Source organism: Hyperolius riggenbachi, chromosome 12, assembly GCF_040937935.1.
Source record: "Hyperolius riggenbachi isolate aHypRig1 chromosome 12, aHypRig1.pri, whole genome shotgun sequence".
NCBI lineage: Eukaryota > Metazoa > Chordata > Amphibia > Anura > Hyperoliidae > Hyperolius > Hyperolius riggenbachi.
Window position 1 is genome coordinate 60,976,903 of NC_090657.1, and position 22,041 is coordinate 60,998,943.

At 45.1% G+C, this 22,041-nt stretch overlaps 1 protein-coding gene across 1 annotated transcript in view; it reads left to right on the forward strand.

The window, feature by feature from the left end:
• TIMP2 (TIMP metallopeptidase inhibitor 2) overlaps nt 1-22,041 on the forward strand; it is a 58,443-nt gene that overhangs the window by 15,996 nt on the left and 20,406 nt on the right. The window lies entirely within an intron of this gene.

The following is a 22,041-nucleotide window of genomic DNA, read 5'->3' on the forward strand; positions in this document are numbered from 1 at the left end:
TCGCCTTGAAATTGCACTAGTTTTACATGTGTTGACATATGCTAATGAGCTGTTCGTGATGGCGGCAGAATTGAAGGGGGAGTGCCATGGAGGAGGGGGGAATATTGCTTATAAACTAGTTTCGTACACTTGCGCATTGCAAACATTATTTTGTAAACCTTGAAAAAGAAGCCCACCGAGGCCCCAAAACGCTCATTGGTCTTTGAATGGACAGCTTCTACATGTGAATAAATATAATTTCTTCAATTCAGTGTGCGGATTTTATGGATTTTCTGTTGACTTGTATACCGGTCCAGCACCTCGGAAAGTCAAATGGTGTGCAATTTACCTCCCATGTAATGGGGTGGACCCATTAGCGAGGATCGTGTGGGGTTATTGTTACACCCTGGTAGGGACTTTAGGTACACTTCTATCTGATCACCTTACTTGTGATTTCAGGTACCCTTTATAGCCCCACTCCAGACGCAGATCTTTGCTTAGCTGATGTCAGATAAATCAGCTTTGAAATTACCGGTCAAGAACCCCGAAATTGGCCACTTCTTGCTCTATAGACTGGCTATGGCTGCACTTCAAGCTGCAGTCTTCTCGGAAGGATGCAGTCTGTGCCCACCCCTGTGCATTCAGAACAGTGATATGATGCAGTCCGAGCAGCAGTAGCAGCCAAAGGCCAAAGCCATAGACTGCTGGGTGCTTTTGGAGCCTCATTTTACACAAAAGGGTTCTATTTGAGTACTTTGAGTCTATGAATACTATCCTATTAGGTTGTATTTTTAGATCTATGCTTTGAGTTAGGCTTTAAACTAGTGTTTGTACAGTTTTAAGATTTTATACACATCTGCTTTTCCCACCACCTGTGCTAGTCTAAAAGCCTGTATTTACAAAAATGAATATTGCCATGGCACCCTTTTGTACACCCCAAAATGCTGGTGTCCATTGTGCCTGTTTCCAAAACTTTCCTATCAGGTCACTGGTAGTGTCCTCGACTACCTCTCATAACCTCCAGCCTTGTGAGCTGTGTTCATCAGACTTTGACCTCATGAGACATGGTCCATCATCTAATTTTTAGAATGTATCCTGCATATCTCTGATGCATTGTGCTAGCCAACTAACATCCTATGCAAAAACATCCTCAAGCCTGTCATCCAGCCCTCAATACAATCATCTTTTTATTGCAGTCATCACTCTTTTCATATCATGATCTAACATCCGCTGTAAAATTGTTGGTAAGAGAATGCAGACCTGTCAAACCCTGAGTTTACATTAAACGGATTTCTAAACTTTCCCTCACATGAGAATTTTTCATTAGATGTCTGCCATATCACCATTTTATTTACAGAGTCAAAAGCTTTTTAAAAGTCAGTGAACATAAAATGTAATACATTCTGGCATCCAGTGCTCTGTTCTAGCATTATGCAAAGTGCAATTGTCACATCCAAAGTGATATTATTAAAATCGTGCATGTTCTATTTGTTCTAGAACTCTTAATACAATTTAGAATGACCTTGGAAAGGCTTTTACTTAGCACAAAAGAACAGGAAGTTTCTCTGAAATTGATGCAATCTTTTATATTTCCCTTTTAAACTATTTTAAAGTGTATCTGAGGCGTAGTATTTATCCACATTAGAATGTTTTATTTTAAAACCATAATGGGCGAAAATGTAGAAATAATGATTTTTTTTCCATTTGTTCCTTGTCATTCCCATTAAAATGCATTTAGAATAAAATAATTTTTATCAAAATGTACCACCCAAAGAAAGCCTAATCGGTGGCGAAAAAAACAAGCTATAGATCATTTCATTGGGATAGGCATATAAAGTTATTGGCAAATGAATGGGAGGAGCGCTCAAAGGTGAAAAATTCTCTGGTCTAGAAGGGGAAAAACCCCTTAGTAGAGAATTGTTAAAGAGCATGGGCGTAGCAATCACCCCTGCGACCCCTGCTATCGCAGGGGCCCCAGAGTCTTTGGGGGCCCCGCCTCCTCCCTCTCTCCAACTGGAAGTGCAGCCAATTAGCAAAGAAACCTCCCCATTCACTGACGAAAACTATGTGCAGGAGCGTGTGTCATTGTTTTCCTGCTTCCAGAGGCTGCTGCACAGCAGAACACTCTCTGCTGCCGATCCCGTGTGGTTCGGGGACAAAGGGGGCCCCATGCTATCATTTTTGCAGGGGGCCCTATTAAGTCTAGCTATACCCCTGGTAAAGAGGAACTGTTTAAGAGGAAAATAACATTGTAAATAAAATTGCTTATTGTTTACAATATTCATTTATGGATTTTTTAGTCAGTGTTTGCCCATTGTAAAACCTTTACACACCCTGATTTACATTCTGAAATATATCACTGGTGGTGACATCTTTAGTTCTGCCAAGTGATCTACAGTATATGGAATGTTCGTTACTGACAGTTCTATGCATAGAGAGATACTGCTTGCTTAGCAGTTGGAAAAGCCGTTATTTCCTACAATGTAACAAAGTTCACAGACAGCAAACTGTCAGTCCCATAGTGATGACATCACACTGTGGGAGGAGTTTCACCACAATATCAGCCATACAGAACCCCTGATGAGCTATACGAGAAAAGGTAAGGATTTCTCGTGGTAAAGGGGGTATCAGCTACTGACTGGGATGAAGTTCGAACCTTGGTTACCGTTCCTCTTTAACTGCCTTTGCATTTTCCTGTAAGCTTCCAAAAAGCTATAGCTGCTTTAGACTAAAGTTAAAATCTAATATTTAATAGCACTAAATTACTTTTATATGGATCCTATATGTCATAAAGTCACAGATGGATTCCAGATTTGCATTGGATTTTGTTGAGACGATCCTGATTAGAGCTGGCAGTTTTGGACCGATGGAGTGAAACTGGATGGGACTGGCGTAAGCTGTCCTATCTCTGCACAGTGTCTTTTATACCGCCGTTAAGGAATGGAATGCTTGTAAAACCTTTCCGCACACTGGCCTGGTCACATGATTTATGCACTTGTACTGTATGCAGAACTACAAACAGCTGTCACAAAGGGATTAGTGTTTTCAATAAGCTGATGACAGAGAAATATGGATAGCATCATTTCTTCAAAAGACTACTTATCTAGCTGCTGTGCTGATCCTGACTTTGAGGCCCTTTTATACACTTATCGCATTGCATCATGTTGTGTTGTTGTTTCACCTAACACACCTCATCCCATTGGTCAATGGAATATGTTACACTTCCTGTAATACGATGCGCCGGAAGTGCTCTAGCTGACACAGAAGCTGCAGTGGGTTTAACCACTTAGGTCTATCTGGACGGATATATCTTTAAGAAAAAAGTGCACCTGGGGGTACCTCAGTTGGAGGAAGCCTCTAGATCCCCAAGAGACTTCCCCTGTCTTCTGGAGTATAGGGGATCCAGCTCTGGGCCCCCCATTGAGCTCCTGGTCGGTGTGCGCACATACGCACTAGCAGCTTACCGCTAGGCCTCCGGTGGAATAAGATGAGCCTTATTGGGTCCTCACTAGTAGAGTGGACCTGATCGGGCCTGGCTATTTTCGCGGTACTGCGCATGCGCAGGTGGGCTACTGCTATTGTTTTTGTTTTGAACCTATCAGGGCCACCATCGCTGGACGGATGGGCGGAGGGGGTCAGGGGAAGCCTCATTAGGATCCAGAGGCTCCCCCCCCCCCCCCGAGTTAAAGTGAACCTCCGGACTAAAGATCTACTCAGCAGAACTGAAAAGGCTTTTCACAGCATCAGAACTTTGTTTTTCTTACCAAAGCATAATTTTTAGCTGCATTTTTACCTAAGCTCCACCCATCAAAGAAAAAAAGAGGAGCTCAGGACACAGGGCAGTTGGAACTGTGTCTCATGCTTTCTGTCACCTCCTTTCAACCAAAAAGATGGCTGCCATCATGAAATCAAACATTTGCCTGTTCTTTTAAAACAGTGTGGGTAAGAGATTACATTACCTATCTATTTTAATTAACATAACTAATGTAACTTAATGACAGTATGTTTGTTTAGGCTGGAGTTCCTCTTTAAGTACCTTCCAGGGAGCACTTCTTTTCCGTAAAGGTTTTCTTTAAGTTATCTGTATGTGTTTCGGATGTGGGAGTACCTGGAGAGGTACACCACCATGCTGTCCATGTAGGTTGCCATTTTTTTCCCCATGTGAGCTACGCTGCTGGGTTGGTTAAGCCTTGCAGCATTCGGAAGTTAGTGCTGTGTTTAGTAGGCGTTTAGGCTGGTACTGTTGCCTGTGCTAGCAGAGGCTGTCCTCATCAGTGTCACTGTGCAGATACACAGGCCTGGCCGATCAGTGATTGCCTCCAGGCCCGGCATGCTGATTGCCTTCCCTTCTTGTAAGATAACTACATCCAGATGAAGCAGGAGTGGGGAGGAGAGATTCTGGCTTGAAAGGAAAACATTTCTGCTTTTTAGGGACTCGTTCTTCCTAAAATGGGCTTTTACACATATGAGCGTCATTAATTGGGCGTAGATTATACACATTCTCTGCATTTTTTTTTTTGCCAGTTTTAAATGTGTGCAGCTTCTGTAAGAGGATATGCAACTTATGACTGATGAGTTTAAAAGGAAGATCTTGGGATTTTTTTCTTGGAAAGATCCCCATGATGATCTTCACAGAAATACAGTATCACCCAAATTCTATTGGTTATTCACATGCGAAATTAATTAACTGCTGACTACCCCCAATCAATAATGCAAAGGAAGTACTGATTTTGCATCTCTGGAGATAGCCTAGAAGTATTTTACTGCCAGAACATGTACAGTGCTGCCGAAAGTGATTCATACCCCTGGCAAATTTTGACTTAAAGTTACTTTTATTCAACCAGCTTGCAATTTTTTTATGGGAAATTACATAGGTGTCTCCCAAAAGATAATAAGACGATGTACAAGAGGCATTATTGTGGAGAAAAACATTTCTCAGCTTTTATTTACACTTGAGCAAAATTGTCTAGTCCAAAATTATATATACCCTTCACAAACTGTCACAGTCTGTGGGAAAAATCCAAAGTTCTATACCATTCCAAATAGTCCAAGCTGCTCTAAAGCATCCTAATTACACTGATTAATTGGGAACAGCTGTTTTAATCAACTGAACAGGTGAAAAACAGCGGCTCTCTGCAGTTAGTTTGTGGCCTGTCATGGCTAAGACAAAGGAGCTCAGTGAGGACCTGCGGCTGCGCATTGTGGCTGCTCAGGAGAAGGCAGTTTCTAAATGTTTTCAAGTTCCAGTGGCTACAGTGCAAAGTATTATTAAAAAATACAAGATGTTCCGCACTGTGGGAAATCTCAGAGGACGTGATTGGAAGCCAAAAGTGACACCTGTGCTGGCCGGGGGATTGTGAAAGAGGTGAAAAAGAATCCAAAGATCACCACCAAGGCCATCCTGGTGAATCTGGGCTCTGCTGGTGGCAATGTCTCAAAGCAGACAATCCAACGCACAGTGCTGGGTTCCACGGATGCAGACCAAGGAGGATGATACTTCTCCAGAAAAGGCTCACAAAATCTTGCTTGGCCTTTGCAAATGCTCCTCTGGACAGAGAAGAAGTCTTCTGGTCTTCTGTGTTAAGGTCTGATGAAACAAAAATTGAATTGATTGGTCACAATGATGTTTCCTTCATTTGGCGTAAAAAAGGAGAAGCCTTAAACCCAAAGAACACCATCCCCACTGTCAAACATGGTGGTGAGAACCTTATGATTTGGGGGCGTTTTTCAGCCAATGGACCAGGGAACCTAATCACAGTAAATGGCACCATGAAAAAAGAACAATACATGAGGATTCTCAACGACAACATCAGGCAGTCTGCAGAGAAACTTGGCCTTGGGCAGTAGTGGACATTTCAGCAGGACAATGCTGACACACAGCAAAAGTGGCGAAGAAATGGTTAGCAGAGAACAACATTAACATTTTCGATTGGCCCAAGTCCTGACTTGAATCTAATCGAGAATCTGTGGAGGGAGCTAAAGATCAGGATGATGGCAAGAAGACCCTCTAACCTGAAAAATTTGGAGCTCAATGCTAAAGATAAATGTGCAAAAATACCTGTGGAGACATGCAAAAAACTGGTCTGCAATTATAGGAAGCGTTTGATTGCTGTAATAGGCTTTTCTATTGATTATTGAGAAGGGTATGAATAATTTTGGACTGGACACTTTTTGCTCAAATGTAAATTAAAGATGAGCAGGTTTTTTTTTCCACAATAATGCCTTTTTGTAGATCGTCTTATTTTCTTTGTCATTTCCCGTCAAAGTTACTTTTATTCAACCAGCAAGTAATTTTTTAAGTCAAAATTTGCCAGGGGTGTGAATAATTATGGGCAGCACTGAATGTCCCAATTACAAAGGGCTGTGGAGTAAGTTTAAAAAATCATCGGATTGGCGGTGCGGCAGCTGCACCACACCAACAGAAACAGGCCTTCGGGGAATACTGCGTTACTATGCGGTATTCCCCATCTGGCATCCGGCCAAGCAGGAAGTGACGTTCACTTCCTGTTAATCGATGACGTGCGTGGAAGGGTATTTCTAAAATACGCTTCCGCACGTGTGCGATGCTGATAATTGCGGCAGTGCGTGCGTTACCATAGACTTGCATGACTTCAGGCCTGATGCAGATCGCTGCAGGACACCGCAGGAGCTGCGCAGTAATGTAGGTAAGCACTCACGTAAGATAGGGCACTTCCAGCGCACTGTAATGCAACATGGGGAGTGTGAATTTACCACACCGCCTCAGTGTGAGAGGGCCCTCAGGGTTTCACACTGGGGCGGTGCGGTAATTTTACAGTACCACACCACCGGTCAATGAAAGTCTGTGGCGACTTTCATACTGAGCCGGTGCTGCGCGATGCGACGGAAGTAACGTAATCGCCACATCTCGGACGAACCTCCGTTACCGCAAGTGAGCTGCGGCGACATGTGGCTGACTGGAAGTAATGTAAGTCTATTGCGACGCTGTGGTTCTTGAAAAAGATGGCGTTGTGCATTATTTTTACAATGCGCTTCCCTGCACTTTCGTATTTTTTGGAAACAGGAAGTGAGCGCAAGCGAGCGACACTTCCTGTTTGGATTTTGGCCAGAAGGAGATACTGCGTATTAACACAAGAATCTCCAAAGGCCACACTGCTCCGCTTACACCAATCAGCAGTCTGAAACTGGCCGTATTCTGCTGCTCAGAATGGCCAGCATGTGTCTCCCTGCAAAGCCACACAGTTGCCTCCCGCTCTGTGTTACAGTATTATTACTCTCATATCTGATATCTACACATCAGGTCTGAAATAATCATTGCTCTCTACTCTCTGCTCCTATCCTAATCTTCCCAGATCACTGATTAGACCTAATGCACAGATAACAGATTTGTAAGCAAAGGCCTGAAGACACTCCAGGTGGATGTCGTCCGATGGGGATCAGATCTCTCAAGCCACATGGCTGGGTTGAGGCTGTACAGACACGTAGGTAGCCTGTAGGCTAACAACATGTTCTGCTGAAATGAAGGGGGGGGGGGGGGACAGAGTTCTTCATCATGCGGTAGACTAGGAAAACTGCTATTGGCCATCTCTTGGCCAAACTGATCCACCTGGTGGATCCCTGGTTGGGCGGCTGTAATTTGTAGGGGACTACTGTACACAGGCCAGATTATCAGCAGAGGGGGTCTTTATCAGCCACCTCGTCCGTCTTTAACCACTTCAGCCTACAGGGTTGATATTTTTTTACATCTGAGCAACTTTCACCTCCCATTCATTTGCCAATAACTTTAGCACTACTCATCACAATGAATTGATCTATATCTTGTTTTTTTCCGTCACCAATTAGGCTTTCTGTGGGTGATACATTTTGCTGAGAATTAATTTATTCTGAATCCATTTTAACAGGAATATTAAGAAAAAATAATTATTGCTCAGCTTTTGGCCATTATAGTTTGAAATTAATACATGCTACCATAATTAAAACCTATGTACTTTATTTACCAATTTGTCCCGCTTATTACACCATTTAAATTATGTCCTTATCACAATGTATGACGCCGATATTTAAAGTGAACCAGAGACGAAGCACCCTTGTGTATTTTACCATAGAAATCAGTGGGAACATTAGAGAAAACATTTACCATGCTCTCTGTTCCATCCTCACTGCTAAAAGTGTCTGTTATCTAGCTGAGATAAGAATCCCGGACTGAGCATTGATTCTGGCTTTGCTATAATGACTCAGCTATAATGATTCCTGAGCAAAGCCAGCAGGGGGCAGGCTTGGACTTGAAGACAGCAAAGAACACAGTCTCAGCTATAATTATTCTGTAGCAAAGCCAGACCGACTGCTTAGTCGGGATTCTTATCTTAGAGGTGATAACAGGCAAATTAAACAGAGAACAATGTAACAAAGAGCAGATTAGGTGTTTACTGTCATGTTCCCACTGATTTATAAGGTAAAATACATGAGGTTGCTTCATCTCTGGTTCTCTTTAATTTGGAAATAAAGGTGCATTTTTTCAATTTGCATCCATCACTATTTAGAAGCCCATAATATACTCCTTTGACATGAATATTTAAAAAGTTCAGACCCTTAGGTAAACATTTATGTTTTTTTAGTTTTTTTTATTGTTATTGTAATTTTTTTTTTTATTAAAACTTGTATGTGGGTATTTTTTGGTGTGGGAGGTACACAGGGGATTTTAAATGTTTAAAAATGTATTTATTCAATACAAAGTGTTTTTTGGTGTAGTTTGCTATTTGGCCACAAGATGGCCACAGTCAAAAAGTCCTGGGAGCGATCGATCTCGCTCCCAGGAAGAAGCATGAAGACGGGAAACTTTTTGATCTTAGAAAAGCCGCAGTGTCTGAAGAGACGCCGTCGGCTTTTCTCCGGGGGGGTCCGATCAGTGAAAGGGATTTATAATCCCTTTCATTGATGGCTGGGAGCGCGCGCACCCTAACTGGACGAAAATTTTCGTCCAGTTAGGGTGAAGTGGTTAGGACCACTATCATGAAAAAAGTAGGCAGTTAAAATCTGACAGAACCGACAGGTTTTGGGACAGTCCAGCTCCTCATGGGGGATTCTCAGGGTTTTCTTTGTTTTCAACAGTATTTACTGAGCAGCAGTTGCAAGGTCTAACTGACAAAATAGTGTGCAAGTGAGTAGGCAGGCTGGCTACCTGGTATCGTACTATATTGGCAGTTAAATTGCTGTTCAGGAAATGCTATTGAAAACAAAGAAAACCCTGAGAATCCCCCACGAGGAGATGGACTGGCCCAAAACCTCTCTGTTCTGTCAGATTTGAACTGCCTACTTTGATTCCATGATAGTGGTCCTTTAACCACTTGCCGACCGCACACTCATACATAGTTACATAGTTACATAGTTATTTTGGTTGAAAAAAGACATACGTCCATCGAGTTCAACCAGTATAAAGTACAACACCAGCCTGCTCCCTCACATATCCCTGTTGATCCAGAGGAAGGCGAAAAAACCCTTACAAGGCATGGTCCAATTAGCCCCTAAAGGGAAAAATTCCTTCCCGACTCCAGATGGCAATCAGATAAAATCCCTGGATCAACATCATTAGGCATTACCTAGTAATTGTAGCCATGGATGTCTTTCAACGCAACGCGGCGGCAAAGTGGTAGCTGGGGGACCAGCGACGCACAACTGCGTTGCCAGGTGCCGCCCTAATTAATCAGGAAAGGCCACTCGCACGAGTGGCCGTTTCCTGTTAGATCACGGAGCGGCTCTCCGTGAATAGCCTGCGAGCCGCTGATTGCGGCTCGCAGACTAACTGTAAACGCAGGAGACACAGCAGCACCGTAAGGCAGATCGGGGATCCCCGGCCAATCAGCGGCCAGGGATCGCCGCCATGTGACAGAGGACAGCCTGTCACAGGCTGCACAGGACGGATAGCGTCCTGTGTAGCTCCAATCACCATGGGTGAGAGGGAGGGGGGGAATTTCGCCACGGAGGGGGGCTTTGAGGTGCCCCCCCCCCCCCGCAACACCCAGGCAGGCAGGAGCAATCAGACCCCCCCTGCACATCATCCCCATAGGGGGGAAAAAAGCGGGGCGATCTGATCGCTCTGCCTGCACTCTGATCTGTGCTGGGGGCTGCAGAGCCCACCCAGCACAGATCATAAAAAAACACGCTGGTCCTTAAGGGGGGGGGGTAAAGGGTGGGTCCTCAAGTGGTTAAGCTAGCCAGTTTACGGGCCCTTAAGCTAGCCATAGACGCATCGATTTCCCACTGATGTGGCAAACGTCAATTTCAGGGGAGGCAATTTTGGTCCCTGCTTTCCCTTATTGAATCACTCCGAAAATGTTGCATACGATTTTGACAGTCGCTCCTGTGCAATCATGGCCATCCATTTTCAGCAGTGAAACCCTTTTTGGAGTTGTTGGTGATTCCTAGAAAGCATAAATCGCTGCTGAAGTGCTCTGGTGATTCCCGCCTAAGGCTTCCTTTCCATGGACGGCTGAAGTGCTCGTTTGTTAGGGAGTTTAGCTTCCCCGCTCACGGCCACAATTACATGCAGCGTTTGGTAACACCGCGGTTATCACGTTTGACACGCTGTGGAGTTACCCAGCAGCCCACAATCATCTAATGCAGGGGTCTCAAACTCAATTTACCTGGGGGCCGCAGGAGGCAAAGTCAGGATAAGGCTCGGCCGCATAAGGGAATCAATCAATCAGCAGCTCCCGCCCCCCCATCCCCCACCTTCCTTGCATTGATTTTTATTTCAAAATCAAATTCACACTGAAGCAAATTATTTTGCCTATTTTACCTTATAGTTCGCTTCAGTGCTCCCATTACAAGTAATCCACTGCGTCCCCGCCGCAAAACGAGGGCTGCAGAGCCCCCAAATCGCCCGGGGGGCAATTCGCCAGCATTTCCTGGAAGGGGCAGAGCTTTCAGCTTTAGCTCTGCTCCTCCTGACGTCAATCGCGGCGCATCTCTGCCTCTGCCCACCCCTCTCACTCTTCCTTCATAGAGAGGGGCGGGCAGAGGTGGCGATGCACCGCGATTGACGTCAGGAGGGGCAGAGCTGAAGCTGAAAGCTTTGTACCTTCCAGGAAATGCCGGCGGATTGCCCCCTGGGCGATTTGGGGGCTCTGCAGCCCTCGTTTAGCGGCGGGGATGTGGTAGATTACTTGGGAGCACTAAAGCGAACTATAAGTAAGCTTTTGCCGGCGAGGGCCACAAAATATTGTATCGAGGGCCGCAAATGGGCCGCATGTTTGAGACCCCTGATCTAATGCGTGAAAGCGGCAACCGCTGTGATCAGATTCAACTCTATAGGGAGGCCGCCTGTCCACTCTCCATGGCGAGCTCTAGTGAATCAGTGAAGCTGACAGGTGGTGAATTCACCTGAATCAGGGATAAATGGGTGCTGTCATAGGCGCCTATTATAAAAGCCACAATTTGTGGCAAAGAAGGGAAATCTGGGCACTGTGGCGACCGGTATCAGGCGCCTAAATTTATCTTCTTTGCTACAAATCGATCATGCACCGAGACATTGCAAATTGCGGCATTGCATTGTGGACACTTCCCATTTGCTATACAATGCTGCAATTTCCATATCTGCGTGCCTTGGCGCCTGCAATTCTATCAGGTGCCTAAATCAAGCTTCTTTGCCACTAATCGCGGCTTTGCGGCGGTGCCTCAAGGTGCTCAAATTTAATTTGCAGGGGGGGGGGGGGGGGTAAGGTTTAGGCACTGGTGGGGTGTTAGGGTTAGGCACCACCGGGTAAGGGTAGTCTTAGGGTGAGGCACCACCAGGTGGGTCTTCGGGTTAGTCACCTCCTGTGGGGTCTTAGGGTTAGGCACCTCCTGGGGGGGTCTTAGGGTTGGGTGCCACCAGGGGGTCTTAGGGTTAGGCACCTTCTTGGGGTCTTATGGTTAGGCACCTCCTGAGGGGTCTTAGGGCTAGGCACCTCCGGAAGGGGGGGATCTTATGGTTAGGCACCTCCTGAGGGGTCTTGGGGTTAGGCACCTCCGGGGGGATCTTAGGGTTAGGAACCTCCTGGGGGGTCTTAGGGTTAGGCACCTCCTGGGGGTCTTATGGTTAGGCACCTCCTGAGGGGTCTTAGGGTTAGGCACCGCCGGGGGGGATCTTAGGGTCAGGCACCTCCTGGGGGTCTTAGGGTTAGGCACCTCCTGGGGGTCTTATGGTTAGGCACCTCCTGAGGGGTCTTAGGGTTAGGCACCTCCGGGGTGGATCTTAGGGTTAGGAACCTCCAGGGGGGTCTTAGGGTTAGGCACCACCATAGGGGGGATTTAGGGTTCAGCACCATTGGAGGGAGTTAGGGTTAGGCATTGGTAGAGGGAGGGTTCTGTGTGAGAGTAGGGTTAGGTTTAGCCATAGTAAAATATCAGTAAACATGACCAATATTTTACTATTGCAATCCAGCAGTAGAATATCGCTATTTTTTACGATATTCTACTAGTGGCATTCCCCTGCGCCCTTTTTGGGCATGCAAATTCACCCCCCTCCAGCTGCTCCTGGAACAGAGGCCTGAGCTGGAAGCTGATGGCAAGTCCTTGTTCCTGGATGAAGTGCCTCTTGTACCCGTAGCTTCTATTATAATCTGCAGTTCAGCGAGTCCCAGATGAAAAGCAGAGCTCCTTAGCATATGGAAAAGTGTTTTCTTCTGCTTACTCCATCACACTGACCTTATTTGACTGGCTGTAAGCACCGCAGTCTATATGTGTTGTGTACAGAGAGGTAGAAGATGTGTGTCTGGAGGCGGAGAAGGCAGACTGGTCTGGTATTGTCAGTGAGATCATTGCTGTGAGTTATTGTAATGTTTACAAGACATCCACGCAGCCTGCAGAATATTTAGCCGGCTCCTAGTTTGTGAGCTGCCACTGGAGTCACCCTGTGCTGGTTCACTCAAGAGATCCGTCCAGCACTTTCTCATGCTTGTAAATATTGTAATTGGCTGCTGACGAGGGAATTCAAAAAATATACATTAATAACAGGGAAACATAACAAAAACTTGTTTTCAAAATATTTTTGTCATTTAAAGTGGACCTGAACTCAGAACTTCCTCTCTGCTCTAAAAGTTAAACAGCATAATAACCTTTAGGGCCCTTTTCCACTAGAGCGATTGCGATTGCTGAATCGCAAAATCGCAAATCGCTAGTGATTTTTAAATCGCTAGGGTTGTTACTTTATCATAGAAATCACGAGAAGTATTTTCCACTACAGTGATTCGATTTGGAAATCGCAAATCGCAATCGCTTGCTGGAGCGATTTTTACAATGATAATGCAATGCAAATGAAAATCGCAATCGCATAACAGAATTAATGAAAAATCGCAATCGCAATCACTGGCACTTGTGATTTGTGATTGCGATTGCTAGTGGAAAAGGGCCCTTAGGGCCCGTTTCCACTATACCTAGGCGAATCTGCATAGAAAAAATGCCTGTGGATTTGCATGCTTATGCAAATTCGTCTGGGTTTGCAGGTGTTTTTTCATGCGAATTCGCATGCATACCCAATTTTGTTAATGTTATTTTACTGTAGCCATTCATTACTATTGACTTCCGCATGCAGACTTTTTTTCTTACCTGCAGGGTTAAGTGGATTTCACTTGTAATGGAAACAGGCCCATTGACTTGTATGTGTCAAGCGAATCTGCATGCAGAAAATTCATGCATTTTCACGTTAGTGGAAACGGGCCCTAACATTCCTTTGTTACACCTGATATAAATCCTGCAATAAATATTCAGTGTGTCTACTTCCCACTTTCATGGACGCAAACATTGGGTTAACATCCTGTGTTTACTAATTAGCTGCTCTGCCGTGGCAGGCGTGGCTAAGAGATCAAATTACGGTGGTGATTAGTCATGGATGAGGGGACAGACTAAACTCTCTAAAAACACACGGTGCATTTCTCTGTTTTCCTTGTGTCTTGTGCAAGAGTTCAGGTCCACTTTAAAGTTTTTAGATGCTAATATGCAAAGGCTAAAGGGCTTTAAACCAAAATGCAGATTTTGTATTTTTATTATTATAATTTTGGAGAGTGTTCAAAGTTTTAAAACAAAAACCTAAAGTAAAAATAAAATAATGAGATATACAATGGTATCTGTGGTCCTAAACCTATATCGGGTTTTCCCAGAATCCCATAGTATTATTTTTGGTTAAAGGGTACCCAAGGTGACATGATGAAATAGACATGTGTAGGTACAGTGCCAAGCATACTAATAGCTAGGCTGTGCACCGGTTTTTCTTTTTCAGCCTGACAGAGATACATTACGGTATGCAAGTGACAGTTTCTCTCTAGCTGGGCGAATCAAGAAAAATAGGGTGCAGGAGCCCTTAAGGTGGCCATACACTGGCCCGTTTTGCCGCCGGTTCGACAGCAGATTCGATCTCTGGGATCGAATCTGCTGCCAATCGTTCGCGCTACACGCCGAATTTCGATCCATTCCGTCCGATCCCGTCGATCACGCCGTGCGGAAAATAACCGTCGATCACCCGCAGGTAAAGAGCGCATCGCTAGCGGCGTTCGAGTGCCCGACGACCGACGCAATAGAGCCGCATACATTACCTGCTCCGCTGGCACGACTCCCGGGTCTCCGCTCTTCTTCTCCGTCTCCGCTCTGGTCTGGTCTCCGGCATGCTTTTCTTCTTCCTGTCCCGGCAGGAAGTTTAAACAGTAGAGGGCGCTCTACTGTTTAAACTTCCCCCAGACAGGAAGAAGGGAAGCATGCCGGAGACCAGACCAGAGCGGAGAAGAAGAGCGGAGACCCGGGAGTCGCGCCGGCGGAGCAGGTAATGTATGCGGGATGGGGGGAAGCGGCGGCAGCACCACCATCACCACAGATTGTGAACGGTTTCAGGCTGAAATCGGTTCACAATCTGTTTGCAGTAAAGGTAGCCATACGATCCCTCTCTGATCAGATTCAATCAGATAAGGATCTGTCTGTTGGTCGAATCTGATGGCAAATCGACCAGTGTATGGCTACCTTTATGGAAAAAAGGGCGCCGCATTGGCGCCTGTGATATAAGCTGCGGTTAGCGGCAGAAAAGGGAAATTTGGGCACATGGCGGTTTCAAAATTTACCCTTTTTCCCACAAATTGTGGCTTTTACTTTTCCACAAAGAAACTCATTTTGTAGCGGTAATCATTATATATTTCCGTAGTTGCCTGATAAAATCGCAGGTCCCGGGGGTTTGTGGAAATGCAAATTGTGGTATTGCATACGGAAACAGTAAACAAGCCGAATGTCAAGGCAGGCAGGCAGGCTGCAAGGATTGTAATCAGGTACACAAGGTAAGGTCAGGACAGGTAGAGGTCAGATACAAGGTCAAAGACAAGTAGGGTAACAACAGGAAGACATACAATAAATTGCTGACTGTAGCTCGGGACTGGCAAGGACTAGCACCAAGCTGCAGAGGATAAAGCAGTGTCCTGCTATCTGAGGAAGCCTTCACTAAGGTATCAAGGAGGGAGTAGCCTATTGCTTCGCGAGCGCAGTGACATTTATATTTACACTCTCACGCCAGCGAGCCATTCAGAACTATTTTAAAAGTCAATGTCAACTGAAATGAAAAAAAAAAAATAAGATACCTATGGAGAGGGAAGGCTCTGGGTTTTATAGAGCCTCCCCCCTCCTCTCCTGGTCCCCTCATTACAGTGTTGTCACCTCATTCCAGTCTGCCACCACGGAAGGCTTTGAAAGTCTTTTGGTGCCCAAGTGCTCCCGAAGACGGGCTGCTCTATACTGTGAGTGCACGAGAGATCATGCTTGCGCAGGCGCAGTATGGAGCCGCCTGTCTTCAGGAGCACTCAGGCTCCTAAAGACTTCTAAAGCCTCCCGTGGCGGCACAGAACAGTATTTGACCAATTGGTTGAATACTGATAATGGAAGTTACAGTGCTGAAACAAGGGGACCAGGAGAGGAACGGGATGGCTCTGTAGAACCCAGAGGCCTTCCCTTCCCGTTCGTTGATCTAAGCCCCCGCAATGATCTGCTGCTTCTATGAGAAACAGCGCGATGATTGTGATTTTCCCAGCCTCATTGTGCTTCCTGTAAGCATCCTTCCGGACGCTTACAGGTCGCATGACAACAAACTTACTGTGGCCATCTTGTGGCCAAATAGTAAAACTACACCCTAAAGCATTTTACATATACAAATACATTAGTTTTACACAATAAAATTAACTCATTACCTCCCACACTCCCCAATTTATTTATTTTTTTGTAATAAAAAAAAAAATACGATAAAAAAAACCATAAATAGTTACCTTAGGGACTGAACTTTTTAAATATTTATGTCAAGAGTGTATAACACTGTTACTTTATAAACTATGGGCTTGTAATTAGGGATGGATGCAAAACTGAAAAAAATGCACCTTTATTTCCAAATAAAATATTGGCGCCAAACATTGTGATAGGGACATAATTTAAACGGTTTTATAACCAGGACAAATGGGCAAATATATTTCATGGGTTTTAATTACAGTAGCATGCATTATTTAAAAACTATAATGGCCAAAAACTGAAAAATAATTATTTTTTTCCCCCACATTTTTTCCTATTTTCCCATTAAAACACATTTAGAATAAAATAATTCTTGGCATAATGTCCCACCTAAAGAAAGCCTAATTGGTGGCGAAAAAAACAAGATATAGTTCATTTCATTGCGATAAGTAATAATAAAGTTATAGACGAATGAATGGAAGGAGCGCTGAAAGGTGAAAATTGCTCTGGTGTTTCAGGGGTAAATCCCCTCGGTGGGGAAGTGGTTAAGGTATCTGAAAGAAATATTTTTTTAAAGGGGAACTGAAGAGAGAGGTATATGGAGGCTGCCATGTGTATTTCCTTTTAAGCAATACCAGTTGCCTAGTAGCCCTGCTGATCCTCTGCCTCTAATACTATTAGCCATAGCCCCTAAACAAGCATGCAGCAGATCAGGTGTTTCAGACTTTAAAGTCAGATCTGACAAGACTACTGCAGAGAAATAGACCAACAGGGCTGCCAGGCAACTGGTATTGATTCTTGCACACAGGGACGTTACAGGCGCACGTTAGTGCAGCCTGTAACGCTCCCCCAACGCACAGCAATGTAACACAAGTGGACTGTTCACACTGCCCACGTTGCGTTACATTGTAACGCAGCAAAGTGCTGCATGCTGTGCGTTCTACTCAGCTAAGCCGCGTTAGACTGTTTGCACATGCTCAGTCATGTTGGGGAGGAGGGGAGAGCGGCCGGGCACATGGCTAATTAATATTCACTGCACTCAGTGACGTGCAGTGTTTACTTCCTGGAGCGGCTGCTCTGTGCGGCGATTGGCCGGGCGGGACCATGTGATGCCGCATGCGTCCAAGAGTACGCATCACGGACGCCAGAGTGAGCTGCACAACACGGCTCACTCCGACGTCCACACCAGAGAGCACCAGGCGTTGCGTTAGGGGCACGTTATGTGCCCTATAACGTCCCCTAAACGCAACGTCCTTGTGTGTAACTAGCCTAAAAGGAAATAAATATGGCAGCCTCCATATACCTCTCTCTTCAGTTCCCCTTTAAGTTTCCAAAGTTCTTAAAAAGAGGAGGGCTGTGAATGTGCATGCTTGATTTTCTACTAGCACGGAGTTCCTGTTAAAGTAGGTGACACAGCGTGTATAATTAGCTTTTCATGTATTTTTATTGGCCATTTGGCTTGTAGGCTGTAGATGTGGTTAGTGACTCTTGCGGTCGTGTTTCTACCTCACTTTGAGATTGCAATGCTTGGCAAGCAGAAATAGGCGCTTCTTGCTGAGTGTGGGTAAATTCAGCTGTCTTGGCTTTGCTGTAAGCGTTTCTCAATGTTGTGCAGCTTCCTTCCTCTCTGTGAACATATCTTTCTTGCATCTTCCTTCTCTCTACCCCGGAGTGTACAGTTAGTATGTACACTGCCTGTCCCCAAAAAAAGAAAACACATCCCTTTCTGCAATATTTTGTTGGTTTGATAATGTGGCATCATTTGGATGAAATTCTGGAATGTCACTGTTATACTCTTCAGAGGCCATCCTTGCGGGCTTCCTGGAAAGGCATCCTCGCCGTCCTCCTCTAAAGAGAGTGCGCGCTTCCGCAAGACTGTTGTAGCTGTGGGGGCGGAGCTACAGTAATGGTGCAAAGGCCGGGGTATTTAAACCCAGACCACTCAGTGCTGTCTCGTCTCCTGACAGCTGTGGTTACCCTGGTCAGTCTACACCAGGCATGGGCAAACTTGGCCCTCCAGCTGTTACAGAACTACAAGTCCCACAATGCATTGCAGGAGTCTGACAGCCACAGTCGTGACTCATAAAGGCAAATGCATTGTGGGACTTGTAGTTCCGAAACAGCTGGAGGGCCAAGTTTGCCCATGCCTGGTCTACACTATCCAGTCTGTCCAGTCAATTCAGTCCTGTCCAGTCAATCCGGTCCAGTTCGTCCTGTCCAGTTAGTCCTGTCACATCAGTTCTTTCATATCCACTCAGTCAGTCCTACCATTAAAGTGAACCTCCGGACTAAAAATCGACTCAGCAGCACTGAAAAGGCCTGGTGTTTTTTTTAACAGTTTCACAGCATCAGAACTTTGTTTCTCTTATACAAGCCTCATTTTTAGCTGCACAGAAGAAAACTGCCTGGGCTTTTTTCCCCTGACGCTGTGCAAAGCATGATGGGATTTCTGATGTTGTTGTTCTCGTTCTGCTGTTTTGGTGCAATTTTTTTTTTTTTTACATTTTGAATTTGACATTTGAAGCCTAGCGTGTGCAGCTGGGAGGGGTAATCAGGACACAGGAAAGTTGGAACTGTGTCTCCTGCTCCTTGTCACCTCCTTTCAACCAAAAAGGTGGCTGGCCCCATGACATAGATGGCAGCCCCCATGAATCAAAAACATTTGCCTGTCCTTTTAAAACAGGGTGGGTAAGAGATTATATTACCTATCTATTCTAATTAACATAACTAATGTAACTTGATGACAGTATGTTTGTTTGGAGACAAGACTTAAAGGGGAACTTCAGCCTAGACCATTCTTCCCTTACCGCAGGGTTCCTCCTCCTTTTCTTCTCATCGCTGGTGGAGCTACCCTGGGGGTCGTGACCTGGTGGACACTAGGTAGCAAAGTAGTTATGGCCTTTGGGGCTGGGGGTGGAAAGTAAGTAAGTGAGTAAGTCCCGTGGTGAATTCATTGTTCCAGCAATGATGACTTGCTGTCCATGCCCAGTGGTTACAAAACATGCCCAAACTTGAATACTCCACCACCATGTTTCACAGCTTGCATAAGGTTCTTATGCTGAAATTGAATGTTTTTCTCTCCAAATGTAATGGTCCTCATTTAAGCCAAAAAAGTTGTCTTTTGGATTCATCCATGCACAAAACTTTCTTCCTGTGTCCTTCAGGTGTAATCTTTAGCAAACCTAGACGGTCAGCAATATTTTTGGGAATATTTTTGCTCTCTTGCCACAGATACCATTGCTGTTCAGTGTTTTTCTGATGGTGGACCTCAAGAACATCACCATTTGCCAAAGAAAGACAGTGGCTTAGATGTTCACCTGGGTTCCTTTGTAATCTCTTCAGGCTGGTTGCAAGCGAGTTGATGCCTGATAACATTTGTGAGACAAGAAGAATGGCACTGGCGGTGTATATATAATACTGTACAAATGGGCAGCCTGGGGAAAGTGAGGAATAATGTGAACCTAAACAAAAGAGGATGCAGCGTTACCACTTTGCATTTACCGATAAAAGTATCGTCACAGTCCTCCCACAGGATTGTACGCACTTCCCGGTATCTCTTCCTTTGTTAGTGATGACGCTCCTGGTAGCGTGGAGTGCAGTACAGGCTACTTTCACTTGCAGTGTGGATCAGAGCGGGCCTACTCACTGCAAAACTAAGTAGAGTGGAGAGGAGAGTGCGAAGTCCCACCCACAGAGGTATCAGAGCCACTCGCATTACAGATATGAGTGGCTTATTATGATTGGCTCAAGTGTGAGCAGAAAGTTTTGCACGTGCTGCAAGTCCCGCCCACGGAGGTATCGGAGCCACTCACAGGAAGCCAGTGGCTGCCTCTATTCAGTGACGGCTGCAATCTTTTAAGGAGCCCTGGAAAGTGTACCAGCAATTTGTCCAGCCTGGCTACGCAGCCCTAAGGTATACTTAACCTTGTAGTCCACCAAATGTGCAAGTGCTTGTACTGCACTGCCAATGGGAGGACAGAGTTGCTCCTTTGTAGCAGAGAATGTTCCAGGGCATGCTGGGCCATTTCTAGGACAATTTCTGATATGGTAAGCTTCTGTTATAGTATGCCACCTTGGAGTTTACTGTAACAAAATTATACCGTATATCATCATACATAGATACAGTAGAAGATGTGATATAATTCTTGTTGGACAGGAAGTCTGCAGTGCATTTGAAAATTTCTGACTACCCCCACTATGCCCTTATCACAGTATATTTTAGCCTGAAGGCAGTCAGTGGATGCCTGCAAGGTGGTCTAAGTCATACCACTACTTTTTTCGTGATTCACTTTTTATCTTTCACTATCATTTTAATGTTTTCTGATGACTGTTCCTTCTCGTGTGTTTTCCATCCCCTCCCTCCCTCCTTTTCATGCTTCTATCATTCACCCGCCCTGCCTTCTCCCCCTTGTCTTTTCTGTTTCTCACTCTCCTCCATCACGCGTTTCGCACTAGCTCTTGGCTGGCTTTGCTCGGGTTTTGGCTTGGAAAGTGCAGACCAGCAATTCCCTCCACAAAGCTCCTCTGTTTCCAGCAAATCCTCGCTGAATTTGGATGCATTTTTGTCTAATGATTCAGCAGCACATGAGCGGAAGAGAGCTGGATCGGCAGCCACCGATTCGCTCCAGCACTCAACACAGATGACCACTGACCGTTCACTCCACCAGTTTATTAATCCCTTCCTGGGCACCCGGACTGACCTCATGTCCTGCATCAGAGAGAGAGACAAACACTGGCTCCTGGCCATGCATAATAATAGGCAGCCCTCCCTTCTCCCCCCTGGTGGGTTGTATGAAGGTAAACAACATAGCCCTGTGATCTGGCATTTATGCACACTCAGGAGGTGAAAGACTGTGCAATCAGCATGTGGTCTGGCATTGTGAGGATACAGTAACTGTCAGAGCCGAGGGGAACTCTTAGCTGTGACTCTAACCTCAAACTATTATTATTATTATTATTGAAGCTCGTGAAAAGTCAAGTTAGCCATACAAGGTATCGATCTGGTGAACAATCTATGACTCCTCAAAGGAAATGAGGCAGGAGGGAGAATCAGTAGGAGTAGCTATCAATAGTCTACCTGGCAACACTCAGTCTCGATAACTTTGCAGTTTTCTCAAAACAAAATCGAAAACAGCTGCCAGAACCTCCGAGTGACGTCCAGCTGTCTGGTCATGCCTAGTCAGTATTAAACCGCATCTATCGGCCAGTGCCAGTGCTTCCATAGTTCAGCACTGCTGAATTCAAAAGTGTAGACAAGAAGCAGCCATTATGATTATTATTTTTTCATTATATAGCGCCAACATCTTCTAGTTGTACATAATATGCTGAGTGGCCAAAAAATTAGAGAAACCCCTTTTTTGTAAGTAAACCAGTCCAACAGTGATGTAGAGTGACGCAACAACACATAGTTGCTTATATAAGGAACGCTCAACTTTGGATGACGTAGTTGTCACAGAAGTTAATATCAAAATCGGTAACACATTAAGGGGTTGATTCACAAAGGTTATTTTTCACCTTAACTGTAAGGAGTGCTAATGCATGAGATAACCAAATAAGGAGAGATAAATCATGAGATAAATAGATAAGGAGAGCTAAACCATGAGTTATGTCAAATAAGGAGAGCTAAACCATGAGTTAAGTTAGATAAGGAGAGATAAATTGTGCGTTAATAAATAAGGGGAGATAATGTAACAGAAAAGCTGTGTGAATCAGGCCCATAGTGATTTAAGTGACTTTGAATGAGGCCAACACGTGCTGCCAAGAGCATATATCGCTCGGACATGCTGCAAGATGTCGGGCCGTTGTGGTTGATCAGGCGCACGGAGGTAACGGCAAGCAGTTTCGGGATGAGCAAAGAAC